General features: G+C 45.7%; 1 protein-coding gene across 5 annotated transcripts in view; it reads right to left on the bottom strand.

The window, feature by feature from the left end:
* THRB (thyroid hormone receptor beta) overlaps positions 1 to 17108 on the bottom strand; it is a 582690-nt gene that overhangs the window by 434021 nt on the left and 131561 nt on the right. Inside the window, exon 1 of one of the 5 annotated variants that reach the window (XM_086942144.1) lies at positions 15135 to 15580. The exons of 2 other annotated variants lie outside the window; for them this stretch is intronic. The gene's annotated coding sequence lies outside the window, so the exon portion shown is untranslated. Of the gene's footprint in view, positions 1 to 15134; positions 15581 to 17108 lie in introns of those variants that run through there. 2 more of the 5 variants (XM_086942141.1, XM_086942145.1) reach the window with 2 other exon arrangements.

Below are 17108 nucleotides of genomic sequence, written 5' to 3'. Positions count from 1 at the left end.
TGTAATGCAAGGGTTATTAATAAACACAGAAATAGAATGTACAGCCATGACAGCCATGAAGCTCCATTCTCTTCAACCATAACTCCCTAAAGTCCATTCTTACATGACTACAATGACCACAAGCCACGGATACTAACACCGCAGGTAGAATAAGGCCTATCGATGAGACCGGTGGTAAAGACACATTGCTTGCAGGTAAAAACATACTTCCCAAGATAAACACTTGCTGTAGTCCAAAAATCTAGGCATAACTGTTTGGAAGGACTGGCATTTATGGGTAATGGCCACGCATTTACCAACAGCCTGCTACAGGGAATGCGAGAAACCGATACAACTCGGATGTTTAATAGGGAATTTGTGTAACCTTCACAAGCAGCACCAACCTCTGAATCAGTACAAAGATGCAACAATACTCCTGTTTTTGTGCTTTCAGACATAGCTGATCCAGCGGGGTACAAACCACCATCAATAAAACTACAAATTCAACGATATCTGCTTCACATTGTAGACCCATCAATCTTTAATCACGAAAAACTCTGGATAATGAGCTTCAAGTCATGTATCTACAGTTTCTGGAAAATCACTCACTTTTTAGTTTTTTTTTTAAAATGCCACATTTCTCAGTTACAAAGTATTGCACGCCTGACATGCACAGGGCCGTACGCCCATAGGATCTCTCTATCATACCCTGGCCCGGCTCTTTCTTTAATCTTGGAAAGTCTTCTCTGTCTCCACATTCTGGTCTTTCCTCTACCCTTTGTACTCAATAATAACCCCATGTCAGTCTGGAGCTTTCATTGTGCTTAGTTTCCCTCTTGTTGCCTATTTTACTGCTCTTCTATTTGACAATACTTTTGATTTCTATATCAACACGATATCTTTGTAGCATCTTGGAAAGTAAGACTGAAGCTGCACATATGAACTGCGACCATGTGGACAGAAGTAACTCAAGCAGAGGCTGTCACATCCTGGCCTTTGTCGAGGAACGCAGAGATGCAACGACTGACCACACTACCTGAAGCGACAGCGTGATCGTTCTGGGAGAATTCAATCTTCACTGGGGCAGCACTGAAGACCCACTCTGTCTCCTCTCTCCACAGTAATGAACTGATCTGACATAACCTTAAGCCGACACGCATTAAAGGCTCCTTCTAGAACCAACAATCTCCAAAGGCGACACGCTCGTAGAGAATGAACGCAAGCATTCCCAGTAGACTGGACCAATCAATTCCTTATCCCCTTTACCCTGCGACTCTCCCACACTGTGATAGTGAATCAACCTAAAAAAGCAACTACCTGATTTTGCAATACCGGAAAGATAGCCATCAATACCCTAAGCAACACTGCTCAGAAGAGACAACCGTCCATCAGCCCACTACGAATGTGAATGACGTGACCTCCCACAGCTTTGAATGTCCCTCTGCGCACTCAACGCTGCAACCCCACTCCAAAGCAAAAACAATCCTTCAACAAGGTCCTTGATGAAGATAGGTAAGCCCTAGAATCTTAGACTACTGTAACTTTCTCTCGACTGGTCTCCGCAAATCCCACCTCTCCTCCATGACATCGAGCCTACTTCCAGCAGCACGGGTTCTCTATGAGGCCAAAAGGAGCCATCGCAATACACCCATGCTGATCAATCTCTGATGGCCGTCAATCAACGCCAGGACTATTTACAAAACTACCTGCATTACCCATAAGGCTCTGCACGCTTTTATGCCCCATTAATGGATGGACAAACTCAAGCTTTCAGGCAGCTCTAGATCATCAATAAACGCTGAACAATTCTGCTTGAACGACCATCCTTCAGAGAGGAAGGTCTGATGCCACAATTCTTCTCGGGCAGTGCAACCAGAATCAGGAATTCAGTACTGCCAAACCTACACATAACCACCTCCCAGAGACTTTCAAAACAGACCTCAAAGCCCTCTCCTCCAAAGATGTTTTAACTAAGACAGTGCAATCAACTCTTGCACAGACACCAACACCACCTCAATCCACTTTTACGAGAACAGATCCTGTGCACACGCACATTTGGTTACTAAACCCAGTGTCGTGCCTGGGTTTTTTTAACTCATAAAGGGTGAAATCCTTCGAAAAAAGGAAGAGGTTTCACCGCCTGTGCATTTGCGTTCAGAGTCGTTTCTCCACCGCGTCTTATCTACAAGATTCCACCCAACGTGTAGCCCTACAGCCCTGATGAGTTACACCTCCTTCACGGTGTGACGAAACACGTGTCGGCTGGCTACCTCCTTACTGTACTGTCCATTGTTTGACTTATAAAAACTTTATTCACACGAATCATTGACATTCCTCGCTTCCTTTTTTCGAAGTATTTCACCCTTTATGAGTTAAAAAAACCCGGGCATGACACTTGGTTTAGTAACCAAACATGCGTGTGCACAGGATCTGTTCTCATTCCAGTTGGTCTTGGCCTGCCTAGATCATTTCAGGGGCCTTTTTCACGAAGGGTTTGTGTTCCCCTGTCCTGTTTTTGCACCGCGTGCCTACTGCACAACGATCTCAACTACAACATCATACTGCTCAGAGCGCCACTACTTCCTACTCCTCTACACAAACCCAGTCTCCTACCAAATCAATCCCCTTGTACCTCTGGTAAATTCTATTTTATGTAATGGTCTACCCTGTTCAATTCTCAGCCTTTGTAATTATTTATAGTTGTAATTGTACAGTGTAACAAACAACTTCTCTTGTATAGCAGTGTAGCACCTTTGGGTAATATCCGCAATATATAACAATGCAAAAATAAAATATATTTAAAATAAATAAATAAAACCAAGATCTGAACTTGCCTAAGTGTGAGAATCCTTGCCAGTAATATTAGATTCTTTGTGTGCTGCTCGTGTGTAACATTATAACTCAATAATCAACAGGGCATCAGGCATGTATCCAGCGAGAGCATAGGCGTAAAGACGTGAATAGGTATCTCACTGTGGCAATGTGTGAATGATGGACGATGTCTGGATGACTCGACCAGCCCAGCACAAAGAGTCACCTTGAACCCAGCAAGATGAGGCTCTATAGGACAGATCTACACAAAATGGTACAACATCAGAAAAGCGAGTGGTGGACTATGTCGAAGGAGACTGTTGGGCTCAGGTTCACAAGATGTTATCACAAACCCATGCTCCTGATTCAAAATGTCAGTGTCATCAGAGGGGCCATATTCTATTCTTATGATTCATCTTCGTCTCACTTACACAAGATCCATCAATATCACCGCTGTATGGTACCCGGTAGGAGCACCGTAATGTGGGTTGCGATGGTTTTGTCAGTCCGTCAACTGGTCTGTGGATTATGCATATGTATTGTGATGTATTTTGAAAAACAAATGTATCATATTTGTACCACATAAAGGGAGACTTTTTAATATTAATGCTATCTCTTTACAGCTCTTCTGTAAGCGAATATCAAAAAGATACTTATAAAAAAGCGTAATAAAGTCCTCTGGTCATGTACAACAACTCGGCCTAATGCTCTTCTGTACGCCTTTGCTTGAGTTTACGAGAAAAAGACTCACCCTATGCATTACATAAGCATTACAGGATTTAGGTGGAATATAAAGCGTAATATATTGGAAAGGTGAACTGTATTTTCAACTTTTATTCAGATTATCGTATTATCTTCTCCTTCCTCCAGGTCTTGTTTTTTTTTTTTTTTTACATTTCGTTCAATATTTTCTCATGTGAATTTTCCTGCATTTTAGGACATTTCAGAGGAGTGACCAGACACATTGTGCCCCCTTCTTCAGACATGGAGACAATTTGGCCCTAAATCCCAGCTCACAATGCCTGGTGCATTCTGATGTATCTTCAAATCAAGGCACCCTCAAAACCCAACTACTCCCGGTCTTGTAGGCTCCATCCTCAACATGACAACAAGCTAAAGAGCAATTTAAAATAACTCTGCAGTACATAATAATTTTCATAACTCATGATGGAAAGTATGAATGATTTCACCCCTCTACTGCCAGGAGTCTTGCTTAACAAGTGAGAAACAAAGTAAGGGCTGTTTTGCATCAAAAACGGATTAATCCTATTTCTGAGATCAAAGAAGGACATGTGGTCGGTATAAGATCAAATACTAGACCAGTTCCCTTTCGGAGACAAAGCTTTGTGAAAAAAACCGCCTCATTCAGAGCACTGCGCGAAGAGGGTGAGGGCGACAACAAGTTCTGCTTCATCCTAAGCACATGGCGCTGAGTCCACCGTCACGTTTAGGGCAAGAGTAGCTACCATTCAGCGATGGCGCCTCTGATGTCTTCAGGCAGTATAAGAACACGTCTAGTGACAACTTGAGACTACGGCTATCAGGCCATCGGGCATGTGAGGGACAAGAGCGGCTCATGTTCACGGAGACCATGTCTTTGAGGCTTTATGGAGTCTTGGATCAAGTTCAGCTGCTATCCTGGGACCATTGCGGAAGGCGTTGGGCACTTTACGGGCAAGTTCAGATGCCATTTTGAGAACATATATTTAGGGCAGCGCCATGGATTCAGAATCGAATAAGCTCCAGGAGACGCCATGAGGCTGTCAGCTGTATTCAGAAAAAACACGCTTCCATTCGAAGAACAGAACATTGGATTATTCTGTCAAGATTAGTACCAGACTAGCTCATGCTCAGAGAACATGACTTTATACCTGTCCGTCAGGTTTAGTACCATCAGGGTCTCAGCCAGAGAACGTCACATTGGATCTGTCTGTCAGGTTTAGTAAGACCCAGACTGACTCCGGTTCATGGAACGTGATTTTGAACCTGTCCGTCAGGTTTAGTATCGGGCGGGTTCCCAATAAGAGAACGTGACTTTGGACGTGCCCATCGGGTTTAGAATCAGGTGGGTTCCCAATAAGAGAACGAGACTTTGGACCTGCCCGTCGGGTTTAGAATCAGGTTGGTTTCCAATAAGAGAATGTGACTTTGAATCTGTCTGTTAGGTTTAGCAGCACCCAGACTGGTCTCGGTTCACAGAAAGTGACTTTGAACCTGTCTGTCGGGTTTAGTACCAAGCAGGTTCTCAGCCAGAGAAGGTCACGTTGGATCTGTAAGTTCAGGTTCATGTTCAGAGAATGTGATCTTGGTTCTGTCCGTGAGGTTTAGCAGCACCCAGACTGGTCTCGGTTCACAGAACGAGACTTTGGACCTGTCCATCAGGTTTAGCATCGGGCGGGTTCCCAATAAGAGAAGGTTGACTTTGGGTTTGTAAAGTCAAGTTCCTGTTCAGAGACCCAACCCTGCGGTGGCCTAGCATGTTGAGAACCAGAGCAGACCCACTCAGAGACATGACTTGACCTTAGTTTTAGGTTCTGCTTGTTGATGTGCTCCAGGGACTATATCTAATAAACGTACTTTTGGGAGCAGTGTGAAGCACGTGCCACCGGCATGGGCGGGGAGGTGAATTCCACATTGCAGGCATGTGTGTCATCTCCAGTTATGACAGAATGCATATCTTAAAAATGTGTTGCCCTATTTGTCTGCAAGATCAGGCAACTCCCAGATCAGGCAGATTAAGCCACTGTATGACCTAAAACACACATGGGTGTGCGCCAAACACACGGGCTTTCTGCTCTTCAGCATCACAGATGCCATCTGATGAGACCACGGCTTAAAGGGAGTCCAACAGAAAAGCCTGAAAAAGAAGAACCGAAACATATTGATAGAATACAGGCATGATGAGATCTCTTTAACACCAGGTTCCTTTGAGAGACAGCCTCTTGTCTCTTTGTGAGACCTGTGTTTCTCTCCTGTTCCCTGGCATGATGAGATATCTTTAACACCAGGTTCCTTTGAGAGACAGCCTCTTGTCTCTTTGTGAGACCTTCGTCTCGTCTCCTGTTCCCTGGCATGATGAGATATCTTTAACACCAGGTTCCTTTGAGAGACAGCCTCTTGTTTGTTTGTGAGACCTGTGTCTCTCTCCTGTTCCTCGGGGTGATGAGATCTCTTTAGCGTCAGCTTCCTTTCAGAGACAGCCTCTTGTCTCTTTATGAGACATAGTTCCTCTCTGCTGTTCTCCAGCATGATGAGATATCTTTAGCACCAACTTCCCTTAAGAGACAGCCTCATGTCTCTTTGTGAGACCTGCGTCTCGTCTCCTGTTCCCTGGGATGATGAGATCTCTTTATCATCAGCTTCCTTTGAGAGACAGCCCCTTCTCTCTTTGTGAGACCTGTGTCTCTCTCCTGTTCCCCGGGATGATGAGATCTCTTTAGCACCAACTTCCCTTAAGAGGCGGCCTCTTGTCTCTTGGTGAGACATGGATCTCCTCTGCTCTTCCTTTGAGAGACAGCCCCTCCTGCCCCCCTGTGGCCCTGTATGCCAGACATGACTCGGCATCTTTTAAGTTTTCAACAGGACCCGATCCCACCCCAGAGTCCCCTCGGTGCTGCGCAGCGCCGCTCTGTGTCGCACTCATCACATTAAGAAGTGAAGAGCGTGTATCGTCTCGTGTACCCTGGGATTGTGACAATGCAAAGAGGTACACGCTTGTGTACACCACGATGCGTCTGTGGGGTGCTAAAGAACGCCCGAGAGTAAACAGGCTGAAAGTGAAAGTGAAAGCGCAAACGCGGCAACAAGGGGACGCTGCACGGAGTGCACGCACTGCACATTTTGAAAAATAATTCGGCTTTCCAAATGTAATTTTCTTGGAACAGCAGCCCCCCTGGGGGATGGAAGTATTTCTGCACTCCTGGTACTAGTTCTCATTATTAATATTTTGAGATTCATAGAGCGCATGGCTTCCCAGCGCTAAGAGACACGGTGTTGGCTGAAGTCGGATCGAGATTAAAGGTCTTGCTTAAACAGTCCTGTTTTAATTGCTTTGCGAAACTGCAGTTCTTTGACCAGTGTCTGATATAACCGTGGTGGAGAATTCCAGAGTTTGAGGGATGGTGGGAGACAGATCTCCCTCCTCACCTCTCCTTCCTGGCCCTTGTTGGTTTTAAGAGTCCCTCAGAGCTTGATCTCATTTTGGGATGTAAGGGGAGACTAGGCTCTTGGTTTTCCCAGGGCCCCTGATATGTAGAGCCTGTGCGTTATGGCCAGAGCCTTTTATTTGACTTTGGTCTCTACTGGGAGCCGATGTAGCCCCTTGAGGTGCTTCTGTACCGACTCCCGAGCAGGGACATTGCACAGCTGCCTCGCTGCCGCACTCTGCGCCACCTGCAGTCTGTGGGTCCTATTTTAGAGAGTTGGACGTGTCGTGGCACAGACCTGGCACAGAAAGGGCCTTGACGTTTAAAAGGCAGCCTGGAGGTCGGGGCATGGGGCTGCAGAAAGGACAGGGAGCTCTACTAGATCATAGGTAGGGGCGATGCAGGGCTGTGACATTAGCTGACCTCTGCATGCTGACCTTGGACGCATGCGGAGAACAGGAGATGCCGCGGGTCATGACCCGGGAGCAGGTATGTCTATTTTTCGGGATTAAAAAACTCGGAAAACAAAAAGGTCGGAGGACAAAACCAGGAGAACCAAAGCAAAGGATTAAATAAAATGGAAATGGTACAGGTAAGAATTAAAGGGTGGAGGTAGGTGATATGGAAGTATAGCATATGAGTTCAATAAAGTATACCGTAAGGGACGGACTAAGGTTAAAAAGGAAAAGAGAAGGTCCAGGTTAAAAGAAAAAAAGATTTATGTCATACTCCAAAAAAAGTTATAATGTTACTTGTAAACCTTTGATTTACTCCTGAGCGTATCGAGTCTCCCGCAAGAGGACGGTGGTAAGGGTCTCTATGAAAGAAAGATGGTTCTGAAGACTGCACGGGAGAGGGCTGTGACCGTCTCACACTTCAGGACCCAAGTGAATGAGGGGAAGTTCGTAGCACTTTGCATGTGGCCACGAGCTGAACACAAACAGCACTGTGTCTAGAGCACCACTGCCCCCCCCCCCCCACCCCGGGAATTTTTCACAATTTTTCTATTAAATTGGCAATGTTTAAGTATGTCTAGACTTATTAAAACATTGCAGTTAAGTTCTTTTAAAAATGCAATCAAATACATGATTGTCAAATATACTATTCTGGTCAGCCAGGCCTTACTAACATGCTAAAGTATCCACGGTGTGATTATTAGAGGTGGGGTTTGAAGAATATTTGGAGTCCCTTCCCTTTTGACACATACTCCGGGACGGATATAAATGAGAAACAAGGTTAGTGGTGGCCCATCACAGAGTGACTGACTGCCACTTGTTTTTTTCAGCTTAAAACAAAGCACTGTTATCAGCCTAATGCTTCTTTTAACCCCTCCCACCACCCGCGGGATCAGTTAAAGCCCCCCTAGGGGGGCACACACTCCAGTTTGAAGACCCCTGCTCTAGAGTATTGATCTCACAAGCGAGAATGCTCAAACCCATCGTATACCTCATACATAAGGCAGAAGATCTCGCGACTAACCCTTCACGGGGACCACGCGAAAAGGTGTTCAAGCCGTTGACACATGATCAAAATTGCTAAGCCCTACTACCTTCCTCGTCGGCAAGTTCTGAACCCCTTGTCGTTCGGGTAAGATGGCGTCAGGAGGGTCTAGAGAGAACACGCTGCCCTCGTCTATAGGAGACAGGACACATACAGATCACTTTAGTTTTGAAAGTCTTGAGAGAAACAGAAGAAACTTCCCCAACTTCCATAACACATGAAAGCACGAGGACACAGCATTGATCTGCACTTTTTATACTTTAAATCTTTTTATTGTAAGAACTTTTGCATCAAAAAGCACTTCAGCACTTCCCTCACACTTCCGGCTCTCAGTACACTGCACTGCGGGGGTTTGCCTTGCCAAGCACGCTGATGACGACAGGCAAAGCACAGTTATATGTGATTTACTCAGCAGTAAACCCTGTGGGCAACCTGTACCCAAAGAAAAAGAAGAGAACGCAGAGGGGCTAATCAACCGTGTCAGTCCATCACCCGCTGACCAACTCTCCCTCGAGAAATCAGCACAAAGGAGGGACATGGAGCGACCGCCAACCCCTATGGGGCGAACCCATCCACAGAAGTCACTTCCTCGATAAAAGCTCCTGCAGCCTCGTTCCTGCGCCTGACATTTGCGAGAAACGTCGTATTTGCTTTGAGCTGAGAAGTACCCTTGCCCGGTCAACCTAAGTTGGCGAGAGGGATGTTCAGCTCTTTCTTAAGGGCTAAAAACATTCTTACAGCCAAACGCTACAGGCCTCGTGACCAGAAGCACATGGTGGTGTCCACTGAAAACTCTTCCCACGCCCACAACGCACCTTTTTAATTGTCTCTCCCTCTCCTCCGCCGTGTCCATAGTGTCAACCACCTCTGAGCCAGGCATGGCGACATTCCAGAGTAGACTGTAAGCCCTCCTCGTTGGGGTAGATGTCTCCTCTCTAGCGGACCCGCATGGACCGCACCTCAGCTTGAGGCCTCTGGTTTAGCACCGTACTAGTCCCTCCTGATGTTCTCAGAATTGTTTCTCACTGAAGATTGTCCAAATTCTCCACCCTGGACTCCATTTTACCATCTCATCCGACCAGACACCATTTAAAGGACTCTGCTTCCCCAGAAGCGGAATCAAGATGAGCGCCTTGAGGTCCAGGGAGCGCTCCCTCGTTCTTCTGGGCTCCGTCGTCTCTTGCAGTTCTTTCCGACTAGCCCTGGACCTTTACATCAATGTGATGGACAGCTAATGAAACACACCCAGCATCAGTACCAAGATCTGCATGAAGCATTTGCAATGATATTATCAGGTCCCTCCTAGTTAAACTAGTACGAATGAGATCAAACTTTATCGCTGCCAGTATTATCATTATAATCCTCGAAATACTTTATGTGGCTCGCAGCCATAAAAGCACAATACAAATGCAATCAATGCAATAAAATAAGAAAGACATGAAATTACAAAAATACAGAGGTCTTATAGCGCTTACTGATGACGAGTGCAGCTTTGATAAAATGTGATACAGCACAGCATGTGTCCGGAGAGGCTCGTTTCTGTAAATATCATATAGCAGCGCCATGCTGTCGAATATTAGCCGTGCTAAGTCTAAAATGAGTAAAGAAAAATCTGTACTGAAAATTTTGGACAAGAGTCGGATACAGTTCGTACTCTATGAAGACACACATTAAATTGCACATCCTAGCCCCATATGTTAGGAATGTTTTTTTCATAATATCTTTGGAAACTATCTAAAACCCCAGAGTTACCATAATACTGGGGGACACCCCCGTCTGAAAAAGTATGCTTCAAATATGAAGATGACGGAATTTGAAGTACATTATCCTGGGCCAAGCAGTCAATCAAAAGACCTTTTGAAAGGCCCGAATCCGATTGGTGCCAGATTTTATGCCACAATATCCTCCAGGAAATGCATCCCTACTTCAGCGTGACAAATTAGGTTTGTATTATATGGTCCTTGGTACTGCCAGGAGCTTTCGTAGAAAGCGTTCTTCAATTCCCTGAAGTAAAGGAGAGTCGCTATGTCCCTAAACACCGGGTCCATATAAGGCCACCACAGAACATTTTGCCCTATGAATATAAATAAAGTCCTTCACAGGTCAATGGCAGGGGGAGTCTTGATGCAAATCTAAACACAGCGTCAATAGCTCTCTGAAATTGCAAAGAACTAGAGTTGAGTAAGTGAGACCAGTTGAGCTCTTTATCAAAGAGGATGCCCAAATAATGAAACAAGTTTACCCTATGTATCAATGAGGCCTCAATCCTGTGTGTTTTGACCTTGGGTTTTCAAGGACCTGGGACCACAGTTGGGGATATGGACATATTTACCCTCAAGTCAACCATACTTAAAGGAGGGAGACCCTTCCAACAAAAACTGAAGGCTGTTAGCCTTTTTTATCATAAGAACGGCATCGCCCGCATAGAATAGGACTGGTATGTATATATGTTCAATTGTGAAAGTAGTGAAAGAACACTGCCTAAGAATGTGCCGCATTATGCAGGATAAATTGATTCAACACATAATTTTGTCAACAACGGTGCATAATTTAGTCATCCATGTCAGATAATCTGGGTGTCGACTATAAGCATAAATCCAGTGTCCCAGTATTAGACCAATCGTACATTGCCTTTCTTAGAGTCCCTTCGTGAGTGTTGGTTAATAATAAATACGTAATGTACGCTAATTCTTCATGAGGGCAGAGTCATTCTAGACAGAAGTGCTCCCTGAAGCCCCGGCCTGTGAACAAAGAGTAAGCGCTACACTGAAGAAAAGTGGTAAAACAAAGCTGGAATGCACAGATTACAAGTGGTGCCCTTTTTATTCCAAGAAAAATGTACATGTAGGCTTGTTTCTGCTCACTGATCGCTGTGTATGTTGTACAAAAACTATTTTGTTCTATGAGTTCGAAAGTGCAATTTTTATAAACGGGTGTGACAGGGCTACACGTAAACAAAATCATTGATTGTAAGTCTATAAAGCTGCTCCCTTTGATATCAATTGTTGGAATGTTAAAATAGTTATTTATGACACAGATCGTGCTGCGTTATTTGCACTTCATTGGAGAATATCCCCTTAAGTGCTGCGCCCGTCCAGCGGCCGACGGCGCCACTACCTCGGGAGTGCTGCCATTGGACGTTCCAACTGCACCTGCGCAATGGAACGTTCAGCACTGGAGCTGGACGTTCCATAGCAGCTAAGGTGTTAAGCCCTACAATTTGCCCTTCCTTGCCATAGGATATTCCTGTGATTGATGCGTAATCTATTCAACCCTGACAGATAAGTCAAGTCCCCTCATAAAAGTTACTCAGTTATATATAATTACCATCGTCAACAGCAATGTTATTTGCGAATAGATGTGCTTATTTTAAATATGGCAAACAGAATTTGTTCCAGTCATTTTTTAAATATATATTTTATTTTATTGAGTACTGCAGATAACATTCATGTGTACACAGTCGATAGTAAGCATTTGATTACATTTCCAAGAACAATTTGGCAGTAACCCTGTGTGCATCCTGGAGCAAAGCATATAGTGAGTGAATCCACTCTACATAAAGTGCAACAATATTCGCAGTGTAAATATACAAACTGTATACTTGTACTCTGAATAATGACCCAATCATGATCCACTAGTCGCAGTACTCCTTTAAACTTCCACCCAAGTTATTCCACCCATAACAACCCCCAAACTAAACAAGTAACCCATTTGCCACAGTGACAATACACTCAGCTGATGTTCTTGTAACTGGTGTTTGTCAGGTCTGAGAATATCAGGGGAGGGTGCATATGGAGGAGGAGGGGAAAGAGGCCACGAAGGGTAAAAAAGGCAGAGAAGGCTAGAGGGAGCGTAGTAGAGAGAAGGGAAAAGAATGGGAGGCATGAGGGTAGAGTGAGCATAGCCATCATACCATTAGCAGTCAAACATCTGTACCATTTTCTTGCACTGCAATCTGTGAGTCTTCCAAGTCATCCCCCACAGCAACCTTAAACAGTTGCACTAGGTGCGCCCAATCCTTGTTCCATTCATTTAGCTCTAAAAAAAGTGGTGTTAAGGAATCTCTATTGTGCAAACAACGTAGCACATCTAGAATAAGAACGATGTCAGCTCACCATAATGATGGAAAATGATGACATGTAACAGACCTAGAGCCAGATGTAGGAGCACTAATACCGGTCGGAATAGGCTTTTCAGATGTAGGGGGCCTACCGAATCGGTAATTTTACTGATTCTGTAATTTTACCGATTCAGTAATTTTACCGATTCGGTAAATTACTGAATCGGTATATTTACCGAATCGGTAAATCCATATGTAGCTGACACTCCTAAGAGTGCCACAGGCCCTTAAGAGAGGGTATTTTACCACATAATCCTATTGTGTGGTAAAATACCGAATTCAGGTGTGCATGCACATCTGTGCATGCACACCTGTGCCATGTGACACACAGACATGCCCGTAGGGCATGTATGTGTGCCACATGTCACACAAGCCTGTACTTGGGGTGCTAGAGGGTGTCAAAGTGACACCCCCTGCACCCTTGCAGGATTCGGTATTTACCGTTCAGTAAATACCGATTCGGTATTTCCCATTGATTCCTATGGGCTTCAAGGCCCATAGGAATCAATGGGCAATACCGATTCGGTATTTACCGAATCAGTAAATACCGAATCTTACAGATTCAGTATTCCTAAATTCGGAATTACCTAAATCTGCCCCCTTCCCATTTACAGACTCTTAAATACCGATTCAGTAACATTTGGTATTTAAGAGTCTGTAAATGGGAATTACCTACATCTAGCCCCTAATATTTAAAAAGAACTATCATGCTCAATTTCTAAATTGAAATTGAAATCTTTGGGTACTATTGTTCATGTTATATGCATCTATGGCAAGAGATTGGAAATGTTAATACAATGTGCAATAATGTTGGTATATGCAACTTAATGTATGATCAGGTCTTTGTACATATTGTAAATAAGTCTTTATGTTATTTTGTATTTATGTGTGTTTGTAGCCCTGAAGAAGTCCAGCAGGACGAAACACATTGGCCACTGTGGTTATTCCTTTGTATAATAAAGAAGAATGTGAACATGAACAAGGAATTATTTTCAAAACTCAGCTAATGGAGAATATGAATTATTGAAGTTGTGCATGAAATAATATGGTCTTGAGCTGAATTACAGTGAATAAGACTTAACACCATTTTGAAATGAGTGCCGAACCACTGCAATTGTCTGACAGATAAATCTATCGTCTAGTGCCACATAAATTCTGGAGCTCTGCCGACTGCAATCAACACAACCACAAAAGAACGAGAAATCAAATTACATTCACAGCCCTTTCCATACAGGAACAGAGCCCTGCACTTGAGCCAGCAGTTCAAGGAAACAGACTGTAAACACTTTTTTCCCCAATCCCCTCAAAACCGGTTTATTAGATTTTTCTTACATACAAATATAGACACTCAAAACACTGTACACTGAAATTGGGAGGCTTACAATTCTGGCCAATATTCCACTTAAGGAATAGCAGAATCTACAATTTTGGTTGCAATATTCAGCTACAGACTGAGAAGTGGATGGACAAATGTGGCTGTGATTATTTAACCGCCACTGAGAACTGCCCCTTTCTCACAAACGGCAAAAACACTCACTGTGAAATTCGAGGAAAGACTGGATTTTGAAAACTATTAAAAGAAACACTCTGTAATTCTCCCATTATGAGGCACGGCTGCCCCTGTCCCTCCTCTCCCACACTAAGTCTTCCGGGTCTCTGTACCCCCACACTGCGGGGGCTGCCTTCCCAAGCACCCGATTACTAGAGAGCAGGGCCACTGGAAGACTTCGAGTCTGCGGCCACAGCGTTTTCAGCATCAACCACATAATCCACCATCTGCCACATAATTTGTAGATTTCATCCCAAAAAGGTTTCTACCCGGTTTAAACGGGCAAATAGTTACTAAAAATAGCAGTAAAACGTGGTTCTGACAACGGCAGACCGTTTGCAATGGTTACACGATTACTTTTCAGGTGCTGGTGACGCACTCAGGTGTTAAAGTGCTACTGGGGTGCAACTTTGCCCATACAGTGTTAAATTAAAAATAACAATATCACTTAGTGTGCCACATAATTTGCCTTTTCTTGCTGCCTATATTTCTGAATACTGCCGCATAATGTGTTTGCCGCATAATGTAGGTGGCCCTGCCAGAAAGTCACTGGGGCTCAGTACCCCCCTAAGGTATTGCCACGCATTTATGTATGTGAACCCCAAGTAACAGAAGAAATGTGCCAACTGGAAACACAACTTCAGCTGAACGATGGAAACATAAATACAGTGGAGCAGCGAAGCTCGGTGTACCGGTCCTGCATGGAGTGTTCAAACATTGCACAACGCCGCCTTGGCGAGCCCGCCTGTGCACAACACTGGTGTCCCACGGACACGCAACTAATGGAAAATTCCCAAACACAAATATATTCTTTCCAGGTCGATGCTGGCTAGCAAACAAACAGGAAGGCGAGAGTCGAGCAAACTGCTAAAAATAAACACAGGGGGGCTCTGCTAAGAGGGTCCCAGGTAAGTGCCCCGCAGCGCTGCATCGCGTGCCAGTGCCTACCGGCCCGGCCTCTGGGCGCCCCGCGCATGACTCAGGCGCCAGACACAGTGATGCGCTGCGGGGACACATGCCCCGCACTCACCAGGCTCGGAGGGGTCGATACTCCGCGTCTATCTCCTGCGTTGGTGGACCCGGGGGAGGGGGCCGGGCACCGGCATGTCTTCCTGGGGATGCCAGCGCAGAGGTAGGTGCCCGTGACCTGGATTCCTCTCTCAGACGCCAGCCAGCAGCCGCCGCCAGCCGGCGAAGCTCCACATGATGCAATGAGTCAGCCCCGGTCCTACGGAGGAGGAGGCGGCGGCAGAAACCACCGATCCACGGGCAATCTCTGCTCAGCAACACGGGGCGGGAGCGGCGCGCTCCTCCCAGCTGCAACTGGCCGACTGGGCACCTGCCGCAGCCGGGCGCCCCGCCCCGGGCCAAGGAGGGATGGAGAGTGGTGGGACTGGGGAGGGGGCGAAGGCCGGGGCCATGGCCTGGCCTGGCATCATGAAAAGGGTTCTCAGCAGTGCTGCTGGCTATCGTTATACTGGACAGTGGAACGGTCTCCCGGCACAGCTGCTGAACTGGGCGGTGCCAGGGTCTCCCAGCAGAGTGACCTGGTCAGTGTCAGGGTCTCCCAGCAGAGCTACTGAACTAGGCAATGCCAGGGTCTCCCATCAGAGCTGCTGAACTGAGCAGTGCAGGGTAACCCAGCAGCGTGTACTGGGCAGTGCCAGGGTCTCCCAGCAGCGTGAACTGGGCAGTGCCAGGGTCTCCCAGCTGAGATGCAGAACTGGGAAGTGCCAGGGTCTCCCTGCTGAACTGGGCAATGCCAGGTATCCCAACAGAGGTGCTGAATTGGGCAGTGCCAGGGTCTCCCAGCAGCGTGAACTGGGCAGTGCTAGGATCTCCCTGCAGAGATGCTGAACTGGGCAGTACCAGGGTCTCCCAGCAGAGCTGTTGAACTGGGCAGTGCCAGGATCTCCCAGCAGAGCTGCTGGACAGGGCAGTGCCAGGGTATCCCAGCAGAGCTGTTGAACTGGGCAGTGCCAGGGTCTCCCGGTCGAGCTACTGAAATGGGCGGTACCACCAGTTCTCAGCAGAGCAGTTATACTGGGCATTGCCAGGGTCTCTCAGAGGAGCTGCTATAATTGGCAGTGCCAGGGTGTCCCAGCAGACCTGCTGAACTGGGCAGTGCCAGGGTCTCCCAGCACAGCTGCTGAACTGGGCAGTGCCAGGGTCTCCAAGCAGAGCTGCCGAACTGGGCAGTACTACCACTTCTCAGCAGAGCAGTTATACTGGGCATTGCCAGTGTCTCTCAGCCGAGCAGCTATACTGGGCAGGGCCAGGGTCTCACAGCAAACCTTTTATACTAGTAAGATGCAGTACTCCTACTCCCCAGCAGAGCTGTCACACTAATACAAAGAAGGGCTAGCACCTCTGAGCAGAGCTGTTATACATTGAATGCGCAGTGCTAGTACACCCTAACAGAGCTGTTATGCTAGTAATATGCAGTACTCATTATCCCTAGCAGAGCTGTTATGCTAGTAATATGCAGTACTCATTATCCCTAGCAGAGCTGTTATGCTAGTAATATGCAGTACTCATTCTCCCTAGAAGACCTGTTATGCTAGTAATATGCAGTGCTCCATACTCCCCATAAGAACTGTTACACTTAGAATGGACAAAACTATTACAACCCAGCAGTGTTGTTATACTAGTAATATACAGTACCTATACTCCCCAGCAGAGCTGGTATATTAGTAACAGGCAAGACTCAAGATTCAAAAATACTTTATTCGGTTAAAAAGCAAGATAACCATGAAAGTAACATGACAAATGCAGTTTACAGGAGGTGAAGTATGCTTATTTTAAAAACACAAGAAGAAAGAAAAACATCAAAATAAATTCATGCATACAATAAAAGCAATCAGTCAAGTCGAATTGATTTACGAATAAATTCATGTATACAATAAAAGCAATCAGTCAAGTCGAATTGATTTACGGACAGTTCTTATACAAGTAATATGCAATACAGATACTTCCCAGCAGAGCTGTCAGTGTAATAATATGC

The sequence above is a fragment of the Lissotriton vulgaris genome, chromosome 10 (assembly GCF_964263255.1).
Source record: "Lissotriton vulgaris chromosome 10, aLisVul1.2, whole genome shotgun sequence".
Classification (NCBI taxonomy): Eukaryota; Metazoa; Chordata; class Amphibia; order Caudata; family Salamandridae; genus Lissotriton; species Lissotriton vulgaris.
The sequence above is the reverse complement of the archived record's forward strand: the minus strand, read 5'-3'. Positions and strand labels throughout refer to the sequence as shown.